Here is a 27,157-nt window from a genome sequence, read left to right on the forward strand (position 1 = left end):
GAACGCTTCAATAGATCCCGGGGATTCTGACATTGTTTTCTCGTGACATATTGTACTTCAAGATAGTGGTAAAATTTCTTTGACATTACCTGCGTTTATTTGTGAAAAAATGGAAATTTCGCAATTTTCCAACTTTGAATTTTTATGCCCTTAAATCACAGAAATATGTCACACAAAATACTTAATAAGTAACATTTCCCACATGTCTACTTTACATCAGCACAATTTTGGAACCAAAATTTATTTTTGTTAGGGAGTTATAAAGGTTAAAATTGACCAGCAATTTCTCATTTTTACAACACATTTTTTTTTAGGGACCACGTCACATTTGAAGTCATTTTAAGGGGTCTATATGATAGAAAATACCCAAGTGTGACACCATTCTAAAAACTGCACCCCTCAAGGTGCTCAAAACCATATTCAAAAAGTTTATTAACCCTTCAGGTGTTTCACAGGAATTTTTTGAATGTTTAAAAAAAATTAACATTTAATTTTTTTTTCACAAAAATTTTACCTCAGCTCCAATTTGTTTTATTTTACCAAGGGTAACAGGAGAAAATGGACCCCAAAAGTTGTTGTGCAATTTGTCCTGAGTATGCTGATACCCCATATGTGGGGGTAAACCACTGTTTGGGCACATGGGAGAGCTCGGAAGGGAAGGAGCGCCGTTTGACTTTTCACTGCAAAATTGACAGGAATTGAGATGGGATGCCATGTTGCGTTTGGAGAGCCACTGATGTGCCTAAACATTGGAACCCCCCACAAGTGACACCATTTTGGAAAGTAGACCCCCTAAGGAACTTATCTAGATGTGTGGTGAGCACTTTGACCTACCAAGTGCTTCTCAGAAGTTTCTAATGTAGAGCCGTAAAAATAAAAAATATTTTTTCACAAAAATAAAACTTTTGCCCCCAATTTTTTATTTTCCCAAGGTTACCAGAAGAAATTGTACCACAATCGTTGTTGTGCAATTTGTCCTGAGTACGCTGATACCCCATATGTGGGGGTACAGCCACTGTTTGGGTGCATGGCAGAGCTCGAAAGGGAAGGAGCGCCGTTTGACTTTTCAATGCAAAATTGGCTGGAATTGAGATGGGCCGCCATGTTGCGTTTGGAGAGCACCTGATGTGCCTAAACATTGAAACCCCCCACAAGTGACACCATTTTGGAAAGTAGACCCCCCTAAGGATCTTATCTAGATCTGTTGTGAGAGCTTTGAACCCCCAAGTGTTTCACTACAGTTTATAACGCAGAGCTGTGAAAATAAAAATTATTTTTTCCACAAAAATTATTTTTTAGCCCCCAGTTTTGTATTTTCCCAAGGCTAACAGGAGAAATTGGACCCCAAAAGTTGTTTTGCAATTTGTCCTGAGTACGCTGATACCCCATATGTGGGGAGTAACCACCATTTGGGCGCATGGCAGAGCTCGGAAGGGAAGGAGCACCATTTGCAATGCAGACTTAGATGGAATGGTCTGCAGGCATCACATTGCGTTTGCAGAGTCCCTGAAGTACCTAAACAGTAGAAATCCCCAAGTGACCCCATATTGGAAACTAGACCCCCCAGGAACTTATCTAGATGTGTTGTGAGAACTTTGAACCCCCAAGTGTTTCACTACAGTTAATAACACAGAGCCGTGAAAATAAAAAATAATTTTTGTGGGACAAAAATGTTTTTTTAGCCCCCCAAATTTTTATTTTCCCAAGGGTAACAAGAGAAATTGGACCCCAGAAGTTGTTGTCCAATTTGTCCTGAGTACGCAGATACCCCATATGTTGGGGTAAACACCTGTTTGGGCGCATGGGAGAGCTCGGAAGGGAAGGAGCACTGTTTTACTTTTTCAACGCAGAATTGGCTGGAATTGAGATGGGACACCATGTCGCGTTTGGAGAGCCCTGATGTGCCTAAACAGTGGAAACCCCCAATTCTAACTGAAACCCTAACCCAAACACACACCTAATCCCAACCACACCCCTAACTCCAACACACCCCTAATCCCAAGCCTAACCACACCCTTAACCCTGACACACCCCTAATCCCAACCGTAAATGTAATCCTAACCCTAGCCCCAGCCCCAACCCTAATGGGAAAATGGAAATAAATACTTTTTTTTTCCCCTAAGGGGGTCATGAAGGGGGGTTTGATTTATTTTTGTAGCAGTTTTTTTAGCAGATTTTTATGATTGGCAGCTGTCACACACTAAAAGACGCTTTTTATTGCAAAAAAATTTTTTTTGCATTACCACATTTTGAGAGCTATAATTTTTCCATATTTTAGTCCACAGAGTCATGTGAGGTCTTGTTTTTTGTGGGACAAGTTGACGCTTTTATTGGTAACATTTTCGGGCACGTGACATTTTTTGATCGCTTTTTATTCCGATTTTTGTGAGGCAGTATAACTAAAAACCAGCTATTCATGAATTTCTTTTGGGGGGGTGTTTATACCGTTCCGCGTTTGGTAAAATGGATAAAGCAGTTTTATTCTTCGGGTCAGTATGATTACAGCGATACCTAATTTAGATTTTTTTTATGTTTTGGCTCTTTTATACGATAAAAACTATTTTATAGAAAAAGAATTATTTTTGCATCGATTTATTGTGAGGACTATAACTTTTTTATTTTTTCACTGATGGTGCTGTATGGTGGCTCATTTTTTGCGGGACAAGATGACGTTTTCAGCGGTACCATGGTTATTTATATCTGTCTTTTTGATTGTGTGCTATTCCACTTTTTGTTCGGTGGTATGATAATAAAGGGTTGTTTTTTGCCTCGTTTTTTAAATTTTTTTACGGTGTTCACTGAAGGGGTTAACTAGCGGGACAGTTTTATATGTCGGGTTGTCACAGACGCGGCGATACTAAATATGTGTACTTTTATCTGTTTTTTTTTATTATTTAGATAAAGGAATGTATTTATTGGAACAATATTTTTTTATTTATTTATTTAGGAATTTATTTTTTTTTACACAATTTTTTTTTTTTACTTTGCCCCAGGGGGGGACATCACAATAAATTGACAGATCGCTGATCTGACACTTTGCTGTGCACTGTGTCAGATCAGCAATCACACAGGCACAGCAGGGAGGCTTCCCTGCGCCTGCACTGAGTAGGGTCTTGTAAGCCACCTCACTGCAGGACCTGGATGCAGCCCCGCGGCCATTTTGGATCCGGGACCTGCAGGGAGGAGACGCTCAGTACAAGGTGAGCACATCGCCTTGTACCGAGGGTCTTAGGGAAGCCTGCATGAAGCCCCCTCCCTGGGCAATGCTTCCCTATGCCCCCGAAACGCTGCGATCGTGTTTGATTGCAGTGTGCCAGGGGTTAATGTGCTGGGGCAGTCCATGACCGCTCCTGGCACATAGTGCCCGATGTCAGCTGCGATAGTCAGCTGACACCCGGCCGCGCTCCCCCGTGAGCTCAGCCAATTGCTATGATGTACTATCCCGTCGGTGGGCATATGGGCCCACCCCACCTCGACAGGATAGTACATCTAATGTCAGAAAGGGGTTAACGGAATAACGGCGACCGCAAAAAAAAGTCAGATTTCCCATTTAATCTCTCCTCTGATGTGATCGCACATCAGAAGAGAGAGAAATGTGTTCCCCCGATTCCCCCCCGGTACATCCAGTGTCCCTGCATCCCCCAATGAAGTCCCCCTGCCACCAGCACCCTCCCAGATCTGCCGGCAACAATAGGAAATTTTCCTATTGGTTCATTTTAATCACTGTGATAGGCCCTATCACAGTGATCAAAATATAGAAAATAATAAATCAAACCCCTTTTTATCACTCCCTTAGTTAGGTAAAAATGATAAAATAAAAAAAAATGTATTTCCATTAGGGTTGGGCTAAAGTTAGGGTTGGGATTAGGTAAATGGGTGTGTTGCGATTAGGGTTGGAGTTAGAATTGGGGGGGTTCCACTGTTTAGGTACATCAGGGGATCTCCAAGCGCGATAAGGTGCCACCATTGACTCCAGCCAATTTTGCGTTCAAAAAGTCAAATGGTGCTCCCTCCCTTCTGAGCCCTGCCATGCACCCAAACAGTGGCTTTCCCCCACATACGTGGTATTGGTGTACTCAGGAGAAATTGCACAAGAAATTTTGTGGTCCATTTTCTCCTGATACCCTTGTGAAAATAAAAAAATTGATTCCAAAGTAAATTTTTTGTGGAAAAAGTAAATTTTTCATTTTCTCCTTACACATTGCTGTAGTTCTCGTGAAGCACCTGAAGGGTTAACCCGTTTCTGACATCCGACATACTATTCCGTCCATGTGGGCTGGGCCCGTGTGACCATGAATGGGATAGTACATCGCAGCACATGAGGTGCACATTCAGGTGGTGTGCGGCTGATCGGGGCCGCCGGGTGTAAGCTGATTCTCACAGCTGACACCCGCCACTTAAACCCCCGGAACACTGCAATCAAACAAGATCGCAGCATTCTGGTGGCATAGAGAAGCATCGCGCAGGGAGGGGTCTCCCTGTGTGCTTCTCTCAGACCCTCAGAACAACGTGATGTGATTGCGTTGTCTGAGGTTCTCCCTGCCTGCAGACCCCCAGAACCAAGATGGCCGCGTGGTCCTTCTGGGTCCTCCAGGGAGGTGGCTTCTTCGTACCTGCCCTCTAAAAGTTGTGGTCATTGGCGATTGCTGCATTTAGAAGGTAGAGTGGGATGGGGCTCCATCTCTCACCCTTTTGACACCAATTAAATGAACTTGCAGGGAACCTATGGTTCTCATTGCACCTGGCGGTCAAACTAGAACATGTGTGCCTGTCAAGTACAATTTTATATGCAAACAAACATTTTATCCTGGATCTGCATAAGCAAGCCAAACAGATCTATTATTACAAAGTTATTTTATTTAATTCTTGGTTATTATGAGAACTCATGAACGCAGCAGCATCTGTAAACACTTTCTACGTGTATTTCTCAGAAAGGCACTTCTATGTAAGAAAACTCTGAAACCTGTCATCATTGCCCAATAAATATGAGAGACTGTGAAAATGAGTGGAGATGTGATGGTTAGATCCTGAAACTTATTTTATTAGTTTTAAGAATACATTTTACATTAAATGATACAACAATACATAAATACAGTGCCTTGCGAAAGTATTTGGCTCCCTGGAACTTATCAACCTTTTCCAACATATCATGCTTCAAACATAAAGATACCAAATGTAAATTTTTAGTGAAGAATCAACAACAAGTGGAACACAATTGTGAAGTTGAACGAAATTTATTGGTTATTTAAAATTTTTGTGGAAATTCAAAAACTGAAAAGTGGGGAGTGCAATATTATTCGGCCCCTTTAACTTAATACTTTGTTGCGGCAACTTTTGCTGCGATTACAGCTGCAAGTCGCTTGGGGTATATCTCTATCAGTTTTGTACCTCAAGAGACTGAAATTCTTGCCCATTCTTCCTTGGCAAACAGCTCGAGCTCAGTGTGGTTTGATGGAGAATATTTGTGAACAGCAGTTTTCAGCTCTTTCCACAGATTCTCGATTGGATTGAGGTCCGGACTTTGACTTAGCCATTCTAACACCTGGATACGTTTATTTGTGTTACAATTGTGTTCCACTTGTTGTTGATTATTCACCAAAAATTTACATTTGGTATCTTTATGTTTGAAGCATGATATGTGGGAAAAGATTGAAAAGTTCCAGGGAGCCAAATACTTTCTCACGGCACTGTAGCTAAAGGTAACAACTGACATGTAAAAATTAAACCCTTCCTGGCATTTAACATACATATATGTCTTCATTGGGAAATAGTTCCCGCAACATGAGGTATAACATGTCCTGGTGATTGGGCATGCGCTGGAATAGTGCCTGCAGGATCACCACCGGCTTAATTGACAACTGATCTCCTACAGGGAGCTTGGCTTAATTGACAACTAATCTCTTACAGCAGTAGCCAAGGTCTATTAAAGAACAGTGCCTTGCTGTTCAATCCTCTAGATTAGTATTTCCCAAACTCCAGTCCTCACGGACCCCAACAGGTCATGTTTTCAGGATTTCCATAGTGCTGCACAAGTGAGAGAACTACTGATACTTCCATCACCTGTGCAATACTAAGGAAATCCTGAAAACATGACTTGTTGGGGTCCGTGGGGACTGGAGTTTGGGAAACACTGCTCTAGATGCTATGGTGAATAGTTACTGCCAGCAACTGGATGATTGTTAAGGCCCCGTCACACATAGCGAGATCGCTAGCGAGATCGCTGCTGAGTCACAAGTTTTGTGACGCAACAGCGACCTCAGTAGCGATCTCGCTATGTGTGACACGTACCAGCGACCCGGCCCCTGCTGCGAGATCGCTGGTCGTGTCGGAATGGCCTGGACCTTTTTTTGGTCGTTGAGGTCCCGCTGACATCGCTGAATCGGTGTGTGTGACACCGATCCAACGATGTCTTCACTGGTAACCAGGGTAAACATCGGGTTACTAAGCGCAGGGCCGCGCTTAGTAACCCGATGTTTACCCTGGTTACCAGCGTAAATGTAAAAAAAAACAAATAGTACATACTCACCATCTGATGTCCGTCAGGTCCCTTGCCGTCTGCTTCCTGCTCTGACTGAGTGCCGCCGTACAGTGAGAGCAGAGCACAGCGGTGACGTCTGTTATGGTTCCCAATGGCAAGGGAACATCAGAAACATAGAAAAACGGACAAGCTCTCGGGTGATGGAAACTAGAGCTGACCGCGATGCTAAACCTATACACACAACTAATAGTAGCCAGGGAACGTGCCTACGTTTTCGCTAGACGTCTCGCACCAGCCGGAGGACTAACTACCCCTAATAGATGAAACACAGTCCTGGCTTGCCTCCAGAGGAAAATTCCCCACAGGAGATAGTAGCCCCCCACATATAATAACGGTGAGTTAAGGTGAAAAGACAAACGTAGTATGAAAACAGATTTAGCACAGCGAGGCCCACTAACTAGATAGCAGAAGGATACAATAGTGGACTTCGCAGTCAGCTACAAAACCCTATCAAAAACCATCCTGAAATTACCTTAAACTCATGTGCCAACTCATGGCACCGGAGTGGCAATTTAAGCCCACAAGAGCCTCCAGCTGCAGAGAATCACATAACTGCAAACTGGACAAAACATAAAAAAATAGACTAAGGACAGAAATGTCCAACTTAGCTGGTCAGCAGACTGGGAGCAGGTACATGCAACAGAAAGACTCTGGTTACATTGATGGCCGGCATAGGAATGACTGAGGAACAAGGCTAAATAGGAAACTCCCACATCCTGATAGAAACAGGTGAAAAGCTCACAAGACACCAGTACCACAAGCAACCACTGGGGGAGCCAAATAACCGAATCACAACAGTACCCCCCCCCCTTAAGGAGGGGGCACCGAACCCTCACAAGAACCACCAGGGCGATCTGGATGAGCCCTATGAAAGGCACGGACCAAATCAGAGGCATGAACATCTGAAGCTGAAACCCAAGAATTATCCTCCTGACCGTAGCCCTTCTACTTAACCAGATATTGAAGTCTCCGTCTGGAAACACGGGAGTCCAAGATTTTCTCCACCACGTACTCCAATTCACCCTCAACCAGCACAGGAGCAGGAGGCTCAACAGAAGGCACAACTGGCACCTCATACCTCCGCAATAACGACCGATGGAAAACATTATGGATAGCAAAGGATGCTGGGAGGTCCAAACGAAAAGACACAGGGTTAAGAATTTCCAAAATCCTATAAGGACCGATGAACCGAGGCTTAAACTTAGGAGAAGAGACCCTCATAGGGACAAAACGGGAAGACAACCACACCAAGTCCCCAACACGAAGACGAGGACCAACACGACGATGGCGATTAGCAAAATGCTGAGTCCTCTCCTGGGACAACTTTAAATTGTCCACCACCTGACCCCAAATACGATGCAACCTGTCCACCAAAGTATCCACTCCAGGACAATCCGAAGATTCCACCTGACCAGATGAAAAACGAGGATGGAACCCCGAATTGCAAAAGAAAGGGGAAACCAAAGTGACAGAACTGGCCCGATTATTAAGGGCAAACTCTGCCAACGGCAAAAAGGTGACCCAGTCATCCTGATCAGCAGACACAAAACACCTCAAATAAGTCTCCAAGGTCTGATTAGTACGCTCCGTCTGGCCATTCGTCTGAGGATGAAATGCAGACGAAAAAGACAAATCAATGCCCATCCTGGCACAAAACGCCCGCCAAAATCTGGACACAAACTGAGATCCCCTGTCAGAAACTATATTCTCCGGGATACCATGCAACCGAACCACATTCTGAAAAAACAGAGGCACCAACTCAGATGAGGAAGGCAACTTGGGCAAAGGTACCAAATGAACCATCTTAGAAAAACGGTCACACACCACCCAGATGACAGACATTTTCTGAGAAACAGGGAGATCAGAAATAAAATCCATAGAGATGTGTGTCCAAGGCCTCTTAGGAATAGGCAAGGACAACAACAATCCACTAGCCCGAGAACAACAAGGCTTGGCCCGAGCACAAACATCACAAGACTGCACAAAAGTACGCACGTCCCGAGACAGGGAAGGCCACCAGAAGGACCTGGCCACCAAATCCCTGGTACCAAAAATTCCCAGATGACCTGCCAACGCAGAAGAATGAACCTCCGAGATGACTCTACTGGTCCACTCATCCGGCACAAACAATCTACCAGACGGACAACGATCAGGCCGATCCGCCTGAAACTCTTGTAAAGCACGTCGCAGGTCAGGGGAGACAGCAGACAATATCACCCCATCCTTAAGGATACCCGTAGGTTTGGAATCACCAGGGAAATCAGGTGATAGGTGAAAACTCCTAGAAAGGGCATCAGCCTTCACATTTTTAGAACCTGGCAGATACGAGACCACAAAATTAAACCGAGAGAAAAACAACGACCAGCGCGCCTGTCTAGGATTCAGACGTCTGGCCGACTCAAGATAAATCAAATTCTTGTGATCAGTCAAGACCACCACCTGATGTCTAGCACCCTCAAGCCAATGACGCCACTCCTCGAATGCCCATTTCATCGCCAAAAGCTCCCGAATACCAACATCATAGTTTCGCTCGGCGGGCGAAAATTTTCGAGAAAAGAACGCACAAGGTCTCATCACTGAACCATCTGAACTTTTCTGTGACAAAACCGCCCCCGCTCCAATCTCGGAAGCATCAACTTCCACCTGAAAAGGAAGTGAAACATCAGGCTGGCGCAACACAGGGGCAGAAGAAAAGCGGCGCTTAAGCTCTCGAAAGGCCTCCAGAGCAGCAGGAGACCAATCGGCAACATCAGCACCTTTTTTAGTCAAATCAGTCAAAGGCTTGACCACGCTAGAAAAAACAGTTATGAATCGACGATAAAAATTAGCAAAGCCCAAAAATTTCTGAAGGCTCTTAAGAGAAGTCGGCTGCATCCAGTCACAAATTGCCCGAACCTTAACAGGATCCATCGCAATAGAAGAAGGGGAAAAAATGTACCCCAGAAAAGAAATCTTCTGAACCCCAAAAACACACTTTGCACCCTTTACAAACAGAGAATTGGTCCGCAAAACCTGAAAAGCCTTCCTAACCTGTTGAACATGAGACTCCCAGTCATCCGAAAAAATCAAAACATCATCCAGATACACAACCATGAATTTATCCAGATATTCACGGAAAATATCGTGCATAAAAGACTGAAAGACCGAAGGGGCATTTGACAAACCAAAAGGCATTACCAAATACTCAAAATGGCCCTCGGGCGTATTAAATGCGGTTTTCCACTCATCCCCCTGCTTAATTCGCACCAAATTATACGCACCGCGAAGATCAATCTTAGAGAACCACTTAGCTCCCTTAATGCGAGCAAATAAATCTGTCAGCAATGGCAAAGGATACTGATATTTGACTGTGATCTTATTTAAGAGTCTATAATCAATACAAGGTCTCAAAGAACCATCTCTTTTGGCTACAAAAAAGAACCCTGCTCCTAAAGGAGACGAAGAAGGACGAATATGTCCTTTTACCAAGGACTCCCTAATATACTCTCGCATAGCAGCATGTTCAGGTACCGACAGATTGAATAAACGACCCTTAGGAAATTTACTGCCAGGAATCAAATCTATGGCACAATCACAATCTCTGTGAGGGGGAAGAGAATTAAGAGTAGACTCCTCAAAAACATCACAATAATCAGACAAAAAAGCCGGGATCTCAGAGGGAATAGATGAAGCAATGGAAACCAAAGGTGCGCCCCCATGATTTCCCTGACATCCCCAGCTTAGTACAGACATTGTTTTCCAGTCAAGGACTGGGTTATGGGTTTGCAACCATGGCAATCCCAGCACTAATACATCATGTAGATTAAACAACACAAGGAAGCGAATCACCTCCTGATGGTCTGGAGTCATACGCATAGTCACTTGTGTCCAGTATTGTGGTTTATTACTAGCCAATGGTGTAGAATCAATACCCTTTAAAGGTATAGGGACTTCCAGAGGCTCTAGATCAAACCCACAGCGTCTGGCAAAGGACCAATCCATAAGACTCAAAGCGGCACCAGAATCCACATAAGCATCCGCGACAATAGAAGATAACGAACAAATTAAAGTCACAGACAAAATAAACTTGGACTGCAAAGTGCCAATAGCAGAGGATTTAGCAACTTTGTTTGTTCGTTTTGAGCATGCTGATATAACATGAGTTGAATTCCCACAATAAAAGCACAACTTATTTTTGCGCCTATAATTCTGTCGTTCGCTTCTGGACAGAAAACTATCACATTGCATACTCTCTGGTACCCTCTCAGAAGACACCGCCAAATGGTGCACAGGTTTGCGTTCCCGTAAACGCCGATCAATCTGAATAGCCATTGTCATGGACTCATTCAGACCCGTAGGCGTAGGAAACCCCACCATGACGTCTTTTACGGCATCAGAGAGACCTTCTCTGAAATTTGCCGCCAGAGCGCACTCATTCCACTGAGTAAGCACAGACCATTTTTGAAATTTTTGCCAATATATTTCGGCTTCATCTTGCCCCTGAGAGAGGGCTATCAAGGCCTTTTCAGCCTGTATCTCTAAATTAGGTTCCTCATAAAGCAACCCTAAGGCCAGAAAAAACGCATCCACATTGAGCAACGCAGGATCCCCTGGCGCCAATGAAAATGCCCAATTTTGAGGGTCACCCCGCAATAATGAAATCACTATTTTAACCTGCTGTGCAGGATCTCCAGCAGAGTGAGATCTCAGAGAAAGAAACAATTTACAATTGTATTTAAAATTCAGAAAACAAGATCGATCTCCGGAGAAAAACTCTGGTAAAGGAATTTTAGGTTCAGACCGAGGAGCATGTATAACAAAATCTTGTATATTCTGAACTTTAGCAGCAAGATTATTCAAATTTGTAGCCAGACTCTGGAGATCCATATTTCAACAGATAAAATCTGAGCCATTCAGGGGTTAAGAGGAGAGGAAAGCAGGAGACTGCAATTAGAGCTGGAGTGCAACTTCAGAGAAAAAAAAAAAAAAAAATTCCACACAGTTCCTTTTTCTCTCCTGCTTCAGCCCATAGATTAAACATGTAGGCCGGCCATACTGTTATGGTTCCCAATGGCAAGGGAACATCAGAAACATAGAAAAACGGACAAGCTCTCGGGTGATGGAAACTAGAGCTGACCGCGATGCTAAACCTATACACACAACTAATAGTAGCCAGGGAACGTGCCTACGTTTTCGCTAGACGTCTCGCACCAGCCGGAGGACTAACTACCCCTAATAGATGAAACACAGTCCTGGCTTGCCTCCAGAGGAAAATTCCCCACAGGAGATAGTAGCCCCCCACATATAATAACGGTGAGTTAAGGTGAAAAGACAAACGTAGTATGAAAACAGATTTAGCACAGCGAGGCCCACTAACTAGATAGCAGAATTATACAATAGTGGACTTCGCAGTCAGCTACAAAACCCTATCAAAAACCATCCTGAAATTACCTTAAACTCATGTGCCAACTCATGGCACCGGAGTGGCAATTTCAGCCCACAAGAGCTTCCAGCTGCAGAGAATCACATAACTGCAAACTGGACAAAACATACAAAAATAGACTAAGGACAGAAATGTCCAACTTAGCTGGTCAGCAGACTGGGAGCAGGTACATGCAACAGAAAGACTCTGGTTACATTGATGGCCGGCATAGGAATGACTGAGGAACAAGGCTAAATAGGAAACTCCCACATCCTGATAGAAACAGGTGAAAAGCTCACAAGACACCAGTACCACAAGCGACCACTGGGGGAGCCAAATAACCGAATCACAACAGACGTCACCGCTGTGCTGTACTTTCACTTTCACTTTGCGGCGCTCAGTCAGTGTGGGAAGCAGACGGCAAGGGACCTGACGGACATCAGATGGTGAGTATGTACTGTTTGTTTTTTTTTACATTTACGCTGGTAACCAGGGTAAACATCGAGTTACTAAGCGCTGCCCTGTGCTTAGTAACCCGATGTTTACCCTGGTTACCCGGGTGCTGCAGGGGGACTTCGGCATCGTTGAAGACAGTTTCAACGATGCCGAAGTCGTTCCCCTGATCGTTGGTCGCTGGAGAGAGCTGTCTGTGTAACAGCTCCCCAGCGACCACACAGCGACTTACCAACGATCACGGCCAGGTCGTATCGCTGGTCGTGATCGTTGGTAAATCGCTATGTGTGACGGGGCCTTAAGAGGGATTGCAGGAAGCTATCAGCTACAGTGGACTGTTAGAGGGTGTCAGCATGGGAGTATCTCTGCTGCAGCACGATATGTCCTCTGTAAGCCTGGGGATTATCTACTCCAGTAAAGGGGGAAATGGTGCAGGGCAGACCAGACAGATGCTAATAGTGTGAGGATTAAATTATACAGTTTATACATTTTCAAAAGGTTCACTTATAAAATAAACATTTTCTTAATATTTTTGTCCTTGTCCTCATGAATTCAAATCTGACAATCAAACTGTATAATTGGCTCTTGTTTCTGTGATTTCAGAGTTTTACTTTATAATTCATAAGTTTCACTACATTGAAATATTATTTTTGCAAATATAGAGATGCAGAATATTTTGTTACGGCAATTTTCTGATATCTATTCAGGGGAAACTTTGCAACAATTCAAATACCGTAACTAAAACATGTCTAAACACTATTGCAAATTATAAACAGTTATAGAAATTGCACTACAAAATTTAGTTCTCATTCAGTGGCAACTCCATTTTTGCTTGACTCTTGTACTCCTGCATTGGATCATCTTACTATTGTCCAACTGTAATCTGGAAGCATTGATGAATTCCATTTTCCTTGATATCTTTTCTCCATAGCCACAATATCTTGGTGAAATCATTCACTGTGCACGTTGCTCATTGTGACGCAGTTTGGGAAAAAAAAGTCTAGATGCGAATGTTAAAAATTAAATGTTAAGGACAAGATCATTATATTTTGAGTCAATTTTTCACCAATTGTTCATAGTTATCTGTTATTGCGTTTCCCCCAAAAATAGTTGCCACAAATACAAATGCTACCCATGCATCTTTTTCCTTGCCCTGGAACAAATGTAGAAACTCCTCATCTTGAAGATTAGAAATCTGAGGCCCAATAAAGACATCTTCCTATGTCTTTACTTCATTGAATTTTATCAATGAGCTAAATGAATGCTTTTGCATTTTAATGAATTACCTTATTTTTCCATACTCTGGCCAAAGAGAATGTTGGAGAGGCCATTCTTTTGTTGTAGTCATATTCTCTTGCACAACTACATACATATATCAAAGCGCAAAAAATACAATACTGAACACGTTGGATTTTTCAATATTTATTTTATCAAATTTAGAAATAATAATTAATACATAACTTTTATGAGCAACTGACAGCCCCCATATTCACTACAGTGAAGAAAGTCAACAATGATCCTGTGTAGACTATGTTGGAATTTCATTCCAGTGATTAAAGGCAGAGATGCTCCTTGATGAATGGGATGTCTGCACCTGTAGCGACATTTCTGGGCATCTTCCCCATTCTCAAGCACTCAACCTTGCTTCCCTTACTTAAAAAGAAAAACACCATGTGATAAAGGTTTTTAAAACATAAAAATGATTTCAGTATGAACAGAGCAATAAATTCACAATCTTTTAAAGTAATTACCCTTTGTGTTAATTTTTGCCAGAGCTGTATTTAATTTAAGAGACGACCACACAAAACCCTGTCATGGGCAGTCCAAACTCCAGACCTGAACCCCAATGAAAACCTCTGGAATGTAAATAAGAGGATGATGGAAAGTCACAAGACATCAAACATTTTTGCACCAGAAGTAGTGTGAAAGACTGGTGGAAAGCATGCCAAGATGCATGAAAGCTGTGATTAAAAATCATGGTTATTCCACAAAATATTGAATTCTGACCTCTTCCTGAGTTAAAACATTAGTATTGTTGTTCCTAAATGATTATGAACTTGATTTCTTTGCATTATTTGAGGCCTGAAAGCACTGGGGTTATTTTACTTTTCTTTTGACCATTTTTCTTTTTCAGAAAAAAAAATACAAAATGTATTGCTTGGAAATTCAGAGACATGTTGTCAGAAGTTTATAGAATAAATTAACAATTTACATTATACTCAAAAATATACAGACAAATTTCAGACAAACTGAACATTTTGCAGTGGTCTCTTAACTTTTGCCAGAGCTGTATACTCTCATATATCATGCAGTTCATGTATTCTTAATTTAATAACCCCATTTGTTGCTTTAACTTCAACAAGGGCAGAACAAACACATCATTTAGCATATGATTTTATAGGAAATCGCACGTTAAAATTCATTCATCCCCTTTGAGCTTACTGTATTTATAGAAAATAAGCAATAGCCTTTTCCGACTGGTAGTTTTCTTTGAATTCATTTTTATCTCAAAGATCATCCATTTTGGCTCCTTTACATTCCCAAAAAATGTCTTTCAACTTTATTTAACCCAAATTTCTACTGATGTTTCTTCATTTTTCTTTTTGCCTTTCTCTTTGGTGATTTTTTTTCAGCTTTTCCTCAAATAGCCTAATAGCCGAGGAGGTGGAATATGCAGTCCTCCTTAATGATGGCATCACAATTTTGGCAATTCATGGGTACATGCTCATAAAAACATCAATTTAGGTATCTCTGATAAAATTAACCCTAGGGGATGTTTTAAATACCGTAGTCTTCTGACCTTCTGGTCATCTTGTAATAGGCTCTAAGTGTTTTTTTATAGATCTTTTTTTACAAGTCTATTATAAACTGATATGAATGCACACACCTGTTTTCCTGATTTTTAATTAGTTTCCTTTGATTTTGTCCCAATTTCATTGCTAATTTCTTTCACCATCTTTTTATCATAACTTTTTTTAGCAAATGTCTCTATTATGTTTTTTTTGTCTGTGCAAAAATGCAAAACACCATTTTTGGTTTTGAGTTTTTTTTCTTTTTTTTTTTAAACTGTATAACAGATGAGAAGTACCAATGCAAGTCTATGGGTCCATGAAAGTCACAGACAGCACACTGATGGCATCATTGTTCTGTCTGTGATTTTTACATTGCAAAGGATAGGACAAACTTTGTAATTTATTTATCCATACATTAAAAAAAACAAAAACGAATGAAACACTGATGGTAAAATCTGATACAGGCCGAAATATTGACTCTGTTGTCATTTTAATTTTGTACAGTGGCATGTAAAGGTTTGGGCACCCCTTGTCAAAATAACTTTTATTGTGAACAATTTAACAAGTTGAAGATAAAATGATCTCTAAAAGGGTTAAAGTTAAAGATGACACATTTCCTTTGTAGTTTAGGAAAATATATATATATTGTAATTTTTTTTTACATTTTAAAAATTACAAAAAGGAAAATTGGCCGATGCAGAAGTTTCGGCACCCTGCATGGTTAGTACCTAGTAGCTCCCGCTTTTGAAAGTATCACAGCTTGTAAATTCTTCTTGTAGCCAGCCAAATGTCTTTCAATTCTTGTTTGAGGGATTTTCATCCATTCTTCCTTGGAAAATTCTTCCAGTTCTGTGATATTTTTGGGTCATCTTACATGCACTGCTATTTTGAGATCTAGCCACAAATTTTCAATGATGTTCAGGTCAGGGGACTGTGAGGGTTATTGTGAAACCTTCACCTTGCACCATTTGAGGTAGTCTATTGTGGATTTTGACATTTGTAGAAGCCATCTTCTTTTCAACTTCAGCTTTTTTACAGATTGTGTTATGTTTGCATCAAGAATTTGTTGAAATTTCATTGAATCCATTCTTCCCTCTACCCGTGAAATGTTCTCCGTGCCATTAGCTATGAAACAACCCCAAAGCATGATTGAGCCACCCTCAAGCTTAATGGTTAGAGATACATTTTCCTGAAATTTTTTTACTCCTCACAATCCTTTTATCATTGTGGCCAAAGAGTACTATTTTAATCTCATCGGTCCACAGGATTTGTTTTCAAAATGCAACAGGTTTGTTTAGATGTTCTTTTGCATACTTCTGATGCTGAATTTTATAGTGAAGATGCAGGAGAGGTTTTCTTCTGAAGGCCATATTTGTACAGGTGTCTCTGAAAAGTAGAACAATGTACCACAACTCTAGAGTCTGGTAAATCTTTCTGAGGGTCTTTTGCAGTCAAGAAGGGGTTCTGATTTGCCTCTCTAGCAATCCTACGAGCAGCTCTCACTGAAATTTTGCTTGTTTTTCCAAACCTTATCTGGACCTCCACTGTTCCTGATAACTGCCATTTCTTAATTTCATTTCAAACTAAGAAAAGAGCAACTTGAAAAAGCTTTACTATCTTCTTATAGCCTTGTCCTGCTTTGTGGAACACCACCATTTTCATTTTCAGAGTGCAAGGCAGCTGCTTAGAATAGCCCATGACTGTTGTATTTTGGCACAAGGTTAGAGGTGGCTAGGTTTTTATAAAGCTGGGAAATTTGCATCAACTGCCCTTTCCTAACGATGATAGTAAACAAGCCATAACTCTAACAGTCTAATTAAGGTCTGAAACCTTGGTCAAAATTATTTTAGCACAGAAATATCCAAGGGTGCCCAAACCTTTGCATAGGCATATTTTCCTTTTTGTAATTTTTAAAAAGTAAAAAATGACAATATATTTTATTTTTTTGCCTAAAATACAAAGGAAATGTGTCATCTTTACCTTTAGGCCTTTTAGAGATCATTTAATCTTCAACTTGCTTAACTGTTCACAATAACAGTAATTTTGACCATGGGTGCCCAAACTTTTACATGCCACTGCACGTGAACAAACACTGACCTCTGAACAAGGGCTTATGCAAACAAGCTTAAAAAAGACGTGCTATTGGATTTTGAATCTGACTGCTTGCTGACCCATGTTATTCAATGTAACTATGCTAATTTAGCTGTTAATTCATTTATCAATGTATTTCATTCTTTTTTTTTCTAGAAACAAATTCTCTGCAATCTTGTAAACTGACCTTTTGGTATTCAAGAAAAAAATCTGTTGGGTATCATCACTTGTCTATGTACCGGATTATTTCTATCAATTTTTTTTTTTTTAAATTGTCATTTTTAATACCCCCTTTTCAATTTGTATTTTCACATCCAGAAAATTTAACTCGCCCTCATATTTTTGTACAGCGAGTTTGATAAGTGGATGACAACCATTAACCCCTTTCTGACATCAGACGTAATATCCGTTCATGTGACCTGGGCCAATTTGACCATGGACAGAATATTACATCTGAGCGATCGGCCACGCTCACTGGGGAGCGTGGGCAATCACCGCCGGGTGTCAGCTGATTCTGACAGCTGACACCCGGCACTAGGTGCCAGGTGTGGTCACAGACGGCTCCCGGCACTTTAACCCCCGAAATAATGTGATCGGCTTACTCTGGTAGCGGGGATCTCACCGCAGGTCAGCCCGGCTGGGAACAGAGCCCAGTGACCGGAGGTAACCTCTATGACGTCACCCCAGTCACTGAGCGCTCATGGTGCTAGCGGGGATCGTAGCCCGGCTGGGAATGCAGCCCAGTAACCGGAGGTAACCTCTATGACGTCACTCCCCGGTCACTTGAGTGCTCACGGTGCTAGCGGGGATCTCACCTCAGCTGGGAACGGAGCCCAGTGACCGGATGTAACCTCTAGGACGTCACCCCCGGTCACTGAGCGTTCACGGTGCCAACAGGGATCGCAGCGCAGCCCAGCTGTGAACTCATCCTGGTGACAGGAGGTAACCTCTATGACGTCACCCCTAGTCACTGACGCTGCATTCCCAGCTGCTCATTCACCAGTGGCACCTTCCAGATTGAAAACTAATTATCCCCAGACATGGATTACGGCATGGGACATAATGACATACAGGGATGGTATATTGTTGCTTTTTTATTTTACTTTTATTAGAGGAGATCGAAGTTTTCGCAGGAATTAGGCGTTGCAGTAAGTATGGTTTAATTGAGAATAATAAAGGAGTCTAATTTTTTTCAATTAAAGGACTTTATTCTTGCTGTGTCTTTATTTAACATATAGCTATAGGATTAGTAATGGAGAGGTGTCTTATAGACAGTTCTCCATTACTAAGAAATGGGCTTGATGTTACCTGAACATACAAAGGTGACATCAACCCCACAAATGTGAACCACACTTGCCACCGCTAAAGGGCAAGTGGGAAGAGTCGGGCAAAGCGCCAGAATTGGTGCATGTAATATATGTGACTTTTCTGGGCAGTTGCGGGCTGCTATTTTTTGGCTGCAGGGGTCAATATCCATGGCCCCTTACCAGCCTGAGAATACCAGCCCCCAGCTGTGAGCTTTAGTATAAGGCTGGTTGTCAAAAATGGGGGGAACCCACACTGTGTTTTTAAATTATTTAAATAATTTAAAAAAAAAAACAGTATGGGGTCCTCTCTATTCTTGATAACCAGCCTTGCTGAAGCTGACAGCTGAGGATTTGAGCCCCCAGAGTTTTGCCTAACTGGTTATAGAAAATACAGGGAACCCATGCCATTTCTTTTCATTTATTTATAGCTCAGGCGGTGGCTGATTAATACCCCATCAGCCACTCCTACTGGCACTGTTATTAGCAGCAGGGATAGTCTGATGAGAGTAATAGTCCCGTCAGCCGCCGCCTGCTCTTTTATCACTTAAATGTCTCTCATAATGATTACAGCCGAGTTTAGCACCCGATGACGGGGAACAGCACTTACTGTAACACTTCTTCTCAGGCGCCGATGCATGTCACACAGATAACATCCATGTGTGTTGTGCGTATGCACATGTTGGAAGTTTTGTGGCCTGTGCTGACATTAAAAACGGACATGTCAGTGCGTTTTGCCCACGGACACATGGTCCGTGGAAAGACACTGACATGTGCACAGACCCATTCACTTGAATAGGCAAATAACACTCCGTTCCTCTTAAGTCTCTCCATATAGATAAGTAGTACTGCGACAGCCACGTGTGGGGTATTGCCATGTTCAGTAAAAATTGTAGGACAAATTTTGGTGCCATTTTTGCCCACTTTTTGTGTGAAAATGTAAAATCTTTGGCTAAAACAAAATGATCACTGCACCCCTAGATGAATTTATTGAGAGGTGTAGTTCATAAAATGGGGTCACTTAAGGGGAGGTTTTGCTGTTCTGGCACCTCATGGGCTCTCCCAGTGGGTTTTGGCACCTGCAAACCACAACAGTAAAATCTGGCTCTCCTTGCCTTCTGAGCTTTGCACTGTACCTGAAAAATATTTCTCGATTACATGTAGGGTATTGGCACACTCAGGAAAAAATGGACCTCAGTTTGTTCTTAGAACAATTTCCTATTAGCCCTTAGAAAAATTAAAAACTTGGAGCTAAAACATCATTTTAGTGGTAGAAATGTAACTTATTCTTTGTTCACTGCTCAGTGGTATAAAAGTCTGTGAGGCACATGTGGTGTTAATATGATCACTGCACCCCTAGATGAATTCATTGGGGAGTGTAGTTTGTAAAATGAGTTCACATATAGGGGGCTTCTATTGTTTTGGCACCTCAGGGGCTCTGCCAATGTGACATGGCACTATCAAACTATTCCACCAAAATCTGAACTCCAATATGGTGCCTATTCCCTTCTGAGCTTTGCACTGTGCCTCAAAAGTAGTATTCCCCTACATGTGGGGTATCGACGTTCTCAAGAAAAATTGCACAACAACTTTTGAGGTCCAATTTATCCTGTTACCCTTGGTAAAATAAAAAATTGGGGGTGAAAATATCATTTTTGTTGAAAAAAGTATTTTATTTTTACGGATCTACATTATAAACTTCTGTGAAGCACTTGGGGGTTCAAAGTGCTCATCACACACCTAGATAAGTTCATTGTGGGATTAAGATTCCAAAATGGTGTCACTTGTTGGAGGTTTCCTCTGTTTAAGCACATCAGGGTCTCTCCAAACGCGACATAGCATCCGATCTCAATTCCAGCCAATTCTGCACTGAAAAACTAAAACGAACCTCCTTCCCTTCCGAGCTCTGCCATGCGTGCAAACAGTGGTTTACCCTCACATATGGGGAATCAGCGTACTCAGGACAAATTGCACAATAACGTTTAGGGTCCAATATCTCCTGTTACCCTTGGGAAAATAAAACATTGGGGGCGAAAAGATCATTTTTGTGGAAAACATCATTTTTTTAATTTTTACAGCTGTATGTTATAAACTTCTGTGAAGCACATGGGGATTCAAAGTGCTCACCACACATCTAGATAAGTTCCTTGAGGGGTCTAGTTTTCAAAATGGTGTCACTTGTGGAGGGTTTCCACTGTTTAGGCACATCAGGGTCTCTCCAAATGAGACATAGTGTCCGATCTTAATTCCAGACAATTTTGTGTTGAAAAAGTAAAGAGAACAACTGAATAGAGGGCACCATCTCTATATATATACTGGCTCGACCCGCTGCATGTCAAAATGTAACTAATGAATTAACCAAAAAAAGAAACATGCATAAACCGCAGAGATCCACAAATATAACAATTTTTATTAATTTCAAGTCCTAACACAGAACACTAACAAGTTAAAAACATTTAAAATAAACAATAGAAAAATTACCCAAGAAAATAAATCTCACACGGGACCTGACCTCCTACACAATATGCCTCTGTAGTCCTGAACTAGTGGCTATAATAAGAAGTGTGTCAGTCAATAAAAATCACACAATGCAATATCTGCAGCTATCAAACCAACATACAGTACTACTTCAATAAATAGACCAAAGCATGAAGCATATAGCATATAGTTACCCACACAAAGAGATCCTGGTGGACATGCTCACGGTCAATCAGTGCATAAGAATAAGAAGAGGCAATAAGGACGTCAGCCCCCCTGTGACCCACCCAACGCGTGTCGTGACATAAGTGACTTCATCAGGGGTAATAATAGTGTACTGTGCACTAGATACTGGGTTATATAGTACTTACTAATGAACAGATCTGGTACAGCTGTTTGGAGGCTTGTGTGCAGGTCTCATGCCCTGAATTCACAGCGTCCCGGAAATAGCCACTGCGCATGTCTGTTGGTTACCTAGGTGATGCACTCACTTCCAGAGCGACCCCCCTCCCTCCTGTCATCACGGAAATCCAAACACCAATACAAGACCGTGGAGGAGCGCTTCTCTCCACATTCCTCTCCTCTGCAGGCATAAACAAGCCTGTCCTATTTTAAAGGGCCGGTTCCCAAAAAAAAAAAAAAGCTCATTGCTGCTTGCCAAAGGCCGCTATCGCGCATGTCCCAGAACTTCCAGGTCTGTTGCTATGAGTCCCTAGCAACTCTCGGACGTCCTGCCTAATCTGCGCAAGCGCCCTCAGGACTGCTGCCGTTCTGAGACCAGGACGTATGTCCGGGTGATGCGCTGCCGTGAGGAGCTCACTCACGTGGGCGCACCAACCCCACACACCCCCAGCCCCGGCAAGGTCAGCTATGTTGGTACATCTAAGTCACACAAATATAATATCAAAAAGAGGGGGGTTGTTGAAAAAGAGAGAAAAAATGCTAAAAGAGGTGCCAAAACAGCAAAACAATGCACCCTACACATAAAGGCTCTATCTTAATGGTTAGAGGGACATATCAATATGAGGCATCCACATATAACCATTATACCCATATAATTAAATATAGAAGTCTTTATCAGAATACTTCATCATAGAGACCTAAAGGCATAACAGTGCAACAAAGTCCACAGATATTACAGTTGTTTATAAAACCCCGTAAATAGGAGCTCTTCATTTAGTCCTCTTGGGGCAAGACTCTGCAGTTTATATATCCACTTAGATTCACATCTTAGTAGTTGATGGGTATGGTTGCCTCCTCTGATGGTCTCTTTGACCGCTTCTAATCCCATCACTCTTAGGCTTTTTATACTGCCACTATGGACATTCAAAAAGTGCGTAGCCACTGAAGTTAGTTTTTTTCCTTTTGCGAGATCCTGTTTAGCCATATTGATATTGGAAATGTGTTGTTGACACCTTTTCCTCAATTGTTGGGACGTTTGGCCCACATATAGCTTGGGGCATTCGCAGAGTAGTAGATAGATCAAATTGCTCGACCTGCAATTGAAATAACAATCAGACTTAATTGGAAATGGTAATACATCCACCCGAACTTCTTGCCGTGCAACCATGAACTGGCACACGCTGCAGTCCCCACATGGGAATGTACCCAAAATTTTTCTGCCAGTGCCTAGTTTGTTTTTGGGGCGTTGATAATGGCTGTGGCACAGTTGGTCCTTGAGGTTGCTGGCTCTCCTAGCCACCACCCTAGGAGTCGGTGTAATGTGTGGAATTAGTCTCGATTCGGATAGAAGAATATTCCAATTCTTATTCAATATTCTATAAACATCCGACCACTGATTATTATATGTGGTGATTAAGGAAAGGGGTTGTTCTGAGCTACGCACCTGTTGATTGAAGAGGCTTCATCTTTCTCTTTGTCTTGCTTCTCTATATGCCCCAGAGACTATTTTCCGTGGATATTGCCTATTTGTGAAACGGATGGTTAAGTCTCCTGCTAATTTTTGGAAATCTTCTGTTGAACTGCAATTTCTACGAAGCCTCAAGAACTGACCTTTTGGAATCCCGTTTTTCAAGTGTACAGGATGAAAGCTGGAGTAGTGTAAAAGGTTATTCGTTGCCGTTGGTTTACGGTACAGACACGAGGAAACACGTTTATCCTTCACAGTAAGTTTGATGTCCAGGAAGTCTATGGTACATGGGGAGATGGTGGAGGTAAGTCTGATGTTAAACATATTGTGGTTCAGATCTTCAATAAATTTCTCACATTCAGATAGCGACCCTGTCCATATAAATAGCACATCGTCTATATTCCGTCGCCAGGTGATTACCTTCTGCGAGAACCTTTCCTGCTGGAACACCACATTCTCCTCCCACCACCCCAAAAAAAGATTTGCATATGAGGGCGCACAACGCGCCCCCATAGCGGTCCCAGAAATTTGCCTGTAGTATTTCCTGTCAAACGTGAAATAACTCTTATCAAGAACAAAATGAAGAAGTTCCAACAGAAACCTATTGTGCTTCTCATTATAATGATGTTTATCCAGATAGTATGAAACTGCTTGAATACCCAAATTGTGTGCTATATTCGTATAAAGAGATTCCACATCTAAACAGATTAACAATGCATTCTCTGGAATCTCCAAGTCCTCTAGATGTATCATCAGATGTGTTGAGTCCCTTATATACGAATCAAGCAGAAGGGCCAGGGGCTGAAGGAAGTGATCCAAATAGATACATGGTCTCTCCATGATCCCCCCTATACCGGAGACTATTGGTCTTCCTGGGGGCAAAGTCAATGACTTGTGCACTTTCGGCATAGTGTAGAAGGTTGGGACTACAGGATGCTTGGTAAAAAGAAAGTCCGCTTCCCTCTTGTTGAGAATACCCTCCTTCATTGCTCTCTGTATAAGACAGTCTAATTTCCCCTTAAAGACCCAAGTGGGATCTGAGGGGAGAACATGATAATTGTTGATATTATTCAATTGCCGTAAGGCTTCTGTGATATACATCTCATGAGGCCAAAGGACCACATTTCCCCCTTTGTCTGCTTCTCGAATGAGAAATTCATTGTTGTTCCGTAATCTCCGTAGGGCTTGCTTCTCCCCCATAGTAAGGTTAGCATGTCTGGTGGAGTCAAGTTTGAGTCCTTCCACATCTCTACAAACACTATCAAAAAAAATTTGAACTGCCGGAAACAGTGACAATGCTGGTGTTACCTGTGATGGAGATCTTCTAGTAAATCTTGTCTGGTCAGAACCATTCTCATTTTCCTGCAAGAGTTCTAGGAGGTCTCGAAACGTTTGTCTTTCATCATCTGGGAGTGAATCAACTAGAGAGGGTTTATGATATAATAATTTGAAAGTCATTTTTCTACAGAATAAATAGATGTCCTTGACCAAAGTAAACTTATCCAAAGGATTCATAGGTGAAAATGATAGACCCTTCATTAAGACTGATTTTTCAACGTCTGAGAGGACATAAGTAGATAGATTAATAATTTGAAAGTCTTTTGTCGCTATAGGAGTAGTTGGCGTGTCTAATGTAGTTACCGTTTCCGGTGGAGCCTCGTCTCCCTCGTATACGTTGGTGACCAATTCCGATGGTTCCTGCCTTTCTTCCGGGATGGCTTGTGGTTTACGCCTCCCCCTCCTCCTCCTGCGCCGCCTATTGCACCCTCCGGATCGCTGAGGTCCGAGGATAAAAAATCACTAGAAGAAAGTTCATGTCTGGACAGTGGTTCAGTTGGATTATCTCCAGCATGCGGATGAATATTACTAGTATAGCGTCTATTACCACGATGTACCCATCTAAAGGCTTGATCTCTGGCAAAGTCCGTCTTATCCCTATAGAATTTCGTCCTTTTCTTATTAATGATTTCTTTTTCAAATTTATCTAAGATTTCCTTCTATTTATGCTTCATGCTTTGGTCTATTTATTGAAGTAGTACTGTATGTTGGTTTGATAGCTGCAGATATTGCATGCTGGAGATAATCCAACTGAACCACTGTCCAGACATGAACTTTCTTCTAGTGATTTTTTATCCTCGGACCTCAGCGATCCGGAGGGTGCAATAGGCGGCGCAGGAGGAGGAGGGGGAGGCGTAAACCACAAGCCATCCCGGAAGAAAGGCAGGAACCATCGGAATTGGTCACCAACGTATACGAGGGAGACGAGGCTCAACCGGAAACGGTAACTACATTAGACACGCCAACTACTCCTATAGCGACAAAAGACTTTCAAATTATTAATCTATCTACTTATGTCCTCTCAGACGTTGAAAAATCAGTCTTAATGAAGGGTCTATTATTTTCACCCATGAATCCTTTGGATAAGTTTACTTTGGTCAAGGACATCTATTTATTCTGTCGAAAAATGACTTTCAAATTATTATATCATAAACCCTCTCTAGTTGATTCACTCCCAGATGATGAAAGACAAACGTTTCGAGACCTCCTAGAACTCTTGCAGGAAAATGAGAATGGTTCTGACCAGACAAGATTTACTAGAAGATCTCCATCACAGGTAACACCAGCATTGTCACTGTTTCCGGCAGTTCAAATTTTTTTTTATAGTGTTTGTAGAGATGTGGAAGGACTCAAACTTGACTCCACCAGACATGCTAACCTTACTATGGGGGAGAAGCAAGCCCTACGGAGATTACGGAACAACAATGAATTTCTCATTCGAGAAGCAGACAAAGGGGGAAATGTGGTCCTTTGGCCTCATGAGATGTATATCACAGAAGCCTTACGGCAATTGAATAATATCAACAATTATCATGTTCTCCCCTCAGATCCCACTTGGGTCTTTAAGGGGAAATTAGACTGTCTTATACAGAGAGCAATGAAGGAGGGTATTCTCAACAAGAGGGAAGCGGACTTTCTTTTTACCAAGCATCCTGTAGTCCCAACCTTCTACACTATGCCGAAAGTGCACAAGTCATTGACTTTGCCCCCAGGAAGACCAATAGTCTCCGGTATAGGGGGGATCATGGAGAGACCATGTATCTATTTGGATCACTTCCTTCAGCCCCTGGCCCTTCTGCTTGATTCGTATATAAGGGACTCAACACATCTGATGATACATCTAGAGGACTTGGAGATTCCAGAGAATGCATTGTTAATCTGTTTAGATGTGGAATCTCTTTATACGAATATAGCACACGATTTGGGTATTCAAGCAGTTTCATACTATCTGGATAAACATCATTATAATGAGAAGCACAATAGGTTTCTGTTGGAACTTCTTCATTTTGTTCTTGATAAGAGTTATTTCACGTTTGACAGGAAATACTACAGGCAAATTTCTGGGACCGCTATGGGGGCGCGTTGTGCGCCCTCATATGCGAATCTTTTTTTGGGGTGGTGGGAGGAGAATGTGGTGTTCCAGTAGGAAAGGTTCTCGCAGAAGGTAATCACCTGGCGACGGTATATAGACGATGTGCTATTTATATGGACAGGGTCGCTATCTGAATGTGAGAAATTTATTGAAGACCTGAACCACAATATGTTTAACATCAGACTTACCTCCACCATCTCCCCATGTACCATAGACTTCCTGGACATCAAACTTACTGTGAAGGATAAACGTGTTTCCTCGTGTCTGTACCGTAAACCAACGGCAACGAATAACCTTTTACACTACTCCAGCTTTCATCCTGTACACTTGAAAAACGGGATTCCAAAAGGTCAGTTCTTGAGGCTTCGTAGAAATTGCAGTTCAACAGAAGATTTCCAAAAATTAGCAGGAGACTTAACCATCCGTTTCACAAATAGGCAATATCCACGGAAAATAGTCTCTGGGGCATATAGAGAAGCAAGACAAAGAGAAAGACGAAGCCTCTTCAATCAACAGGTGCGTAGCTCAGAACAACCCCTTTCCTTAATCACCACATATAATAATCAGTGGTCGGATGTTTATAGAATATTGAATAAGAATTGGAATATTCTTCTATCCGAATCGAGACTAATTCCACACATTACACCGACTCCTAGGGTGGTGGCTAGGAGAGCCAGCAACCTCAAGGACCAACTGTGCCACAGCCATTATCAACGCCCCAAAAACAAACTAGGCACTGGCAGAAAAATTTTGGGTACATTCCCATGTGGGGACTGCAGCGTGTGCCAGTTCATGGTTGC

The sequence above is a fragment of the Ranitomeya variabilis genome, chromosome 6 (assembly GCF_051348905.1).
Source record: "Ranitomeya variabilis isolate aRanVar5 chromosome 6, aRanVar5.hap1, whole genome shotgun sequence".
Lineage (NCBI taxonomy): Eukaryota > Metazoa > Chordata > Amphibia > Anura > Dendrobatidae > Ranitomeya > Ranitomeya variabilis.